Below are 2,904 nucleotides of genomic sequence, written 5' to 3' on the forward strand. Positions count from 1 at the left end.
TTCAGGGCCGAGGGTTCACGTTCCCACCGGGCCCCGGGCGAAAGGCGAGGGTCAAGCGGCGGAGGGACCGGGACGGGCTCTGCGCCAGCCCCCCCCGGGGATCCCCTCTCACGGGCCCGGGGCCCCCCGACACTTTAGCGCCATCATTTCGTGTTCTCTCGAGCGTATCAGCTTGGGCCCCGTGCATCCCCTTGGGGGCCCGAGTCTGGTTCTGCGTGTGACAGTGTGTGAGGATGTGTGTGTGAATGTGTGAATGTGTGTGTGGATGCGTGTGATAGTGTGTGAGAATGTGTGGATGCGTGTGATAGTGTGTGAGTGTGTGAATGTGCGTGAGTGTGTGGATGCGTGTGATAGTGTGTGAGGCTGTGTGTGAATGTGGGTGAGTGTGTGGATGCGTGTGATAGTGTGTTAGGGTGTGTGTGTGCGTGAGTGTGTGTGAATGTGGACGCGTGACTGTGAGGGTGTGTGAATGCGTGTGTGCGGATGCGTGTGATAGTGTGTGAGGCTGAGTGTGAATGTGCGTGAGTGTGTGAATGTGTGGATGTATGTGATTGTGAGCCACGAAGCCCCAGTGGGCGCCCCGGTGGGGGCGGGGCTGCACGGGGATGGTGTGCGTGAGTGTGTGTGAATGTGGACGCGTGACTGTGAGGGTGTGTGAATGCGTGTGTGCGGATGCGTGTGATAGTGTGTGAGGCTGAGTGTGAATGTGCGTGAGTGTGTGAATGTGTGGATGTATGTGATTGTGAGGCTGAGTGTAAATGCGTGTCTGAATGTGTGAGTGTGTGTGGATGCGCGTGATAGTGTGTTAGGGTGTGTGTGTGCGTGAGTGTGTGTGAATGTGGACGCGTGATAGTGTGTGAGGCTGAGTGTGTGAATGTGCATGAGTATGTGTGAATGTGTGGATGCGTGTGATAGTGTGTGAGAGTGTGTGTGTGAATGTGTGTGGATGCGTGTGATAGTGTGAGAATGTGTGAATGTGCATGAGTGTGTGAATGTGTGGATGTGTGTGATAGTGTGTGAGTGAGTGTGAATGTGCGTCTGTGTGGATGCGTGTGATAGTGTGTTAGGGTGTGTGTGTGCGTGAGTGTGTGTGAATGTGGGTGCGTGATAGTGTGTGAGGCTGAGCGTGAATGTGTGTGTGTGTGGATGCGTGTGATTGTGTGAGTGTGTGGATGTGTGGATGCGTGTGATTGTGTGAGTGTGAATGTGTGGATGCGTGTGATAGTGTGTGAGAGTGTGTGTGAATGTGTGTGTGGATGTGTGATAGTGTGTGAGTGTGAATGTGCGTGAGTGTGTGGATGCGTGTAATAGTGTGTGAGGCTGTGTATATGTGTGTGAATGTGAGGCTGAGTGAATGTGCGTGTGTGAATGTGTGTGAATGTGTGCGAGTGTGTGGATGCGTGTGATAGTGTGTGAGTGTGTGAATGTGCGTGAGTGTGTGGATGTGTGTGATAGTGTGTTAGGGTGTGTGTGTGCGTGAGTGTGTGTGAATGTGGATGCGTGATAGTGTGAGGCTGAGCGTGAGTGCGCGTGAGTGAGCATGTGCGTGTGCACGGACCGCGTGCTGTGCATCCATCGTCGGTGGTTGGGGACCGACTCGTCCCGCCCTCGGCTCACACTCGCCCGCGGCGTCCGTGCGCGTTCCGTGGACGCGCGTTTTCCTTTGTCTGGGCTCCGAACCTCGACGGAAACGTGCCAGGTCGTGCGGTGATTTTGTTTAACTTTTCGAGGAAACGCCACCCTGTTTTCCAGAGTCGCCCCAGATTTTCGTCCCCGTTCTCTGCTTTATTCTTGCTGGGACTTCGTACGGCTGCCGGTTCCCCTGCTTTGTTCTGGTTTATTTATTTATGTCGCGTTTTCCTGAGCTAGCGACAGCGGGTGACCCCGTGGGCACAGAGGGGCCTGCGGGTCGACCCGCTTTAGCAGATCGGCTGCTCCGTCGTCTGTCGCCACGGCAAAGGGCAGATTCTTCAAGACGTGACGCCTTTTCTCGTCGGCCGTGGTCGGGACGGTGCCATCTTCCCTCGGCCGGTCCTTTATTTTTACCTATTATCTATTTTCTCCTTTCTCTGCCTCGCAGACGCGAACAGCGAACGGTATTATTTTTTCTTCGCCCTTCTGAACCGTTTTTAGGAAGATGGGCGGAGAGAGTCTAATTGTGGCAGCTGCTGCTCTCCTTTGGGGACAGCGAAATGCATATTTTTAGATAGTGGAAAACTATCTAAAAATGGGGAGGAAACAGGCCAAGGTAGCTTGCGACACGCACGGGGTGCAGTTATGCTTGGACCGTGCCCCCCAAAAAGACATGTTGAAACCTTCCCCCCAGCACCTGAGGATGTGACTTTATCTAGAAACGAGGTCTTCGGGGACGTCAGCAGGGCGGCCCTCGTGCAGCGCGTGACAGGTGTCCGTGTGAGCCGAGGGCGGACACGGGGAGCACTCCGGGTGACAATGGGCAGAGACGGGGCGATGCCTCTGCGAGCCAGGGACGGGCCGTGAGCAGCGCCAGCGCCGAGGACACGCGCGGGCCCGGCCGCCACCTCGGTTGGGGGCGTCCGGCTCCAGGATGGTGACAGCACATTCCCGTCGCCGAAGCCGCCGGCACCGCGGTCAGGGGTCCTGCTCCCAGGGCTCTGCTCCGGGAAGGGACTCCCTCGCAGGGGCGCAACACGCACAGGAATTGGGGGGCTGGGGGGATTGCCGGGCGGGCGCACGAAGCTGCAGCAAGAGAAAAATAGTTGCCTGCAAGGGAGCCCGCATAGGACGGTCAGCCGATCGCGCGACAGAAACTTTGCAGCCGGAAGGGACCGGCAGGAAATATTCAAAGTGATGAAAAGCCAGGACCTACAACCGAGATGACTCTACCCAGCCAGGCCGTCAGTTAAAATGGAAGGTGAGACACAT

Source organism: Pteropus vampyrus, unplaced genomic scaffold (genome assembly GCF_000151845.1).
Source record: "Pteropus vampyrus isolate Shadow unplaced genomic scaffold, Pvam_2.0 Scaffold676, whole genome shotgun sequence".
In the NCBI taxonomy this organism is placed as follows: Eukaryota; Metazoa; Chordata; class Mammalia; order Chiroptera; family Pteropodidae; genus Pteropus; species Pteropus vampyrus.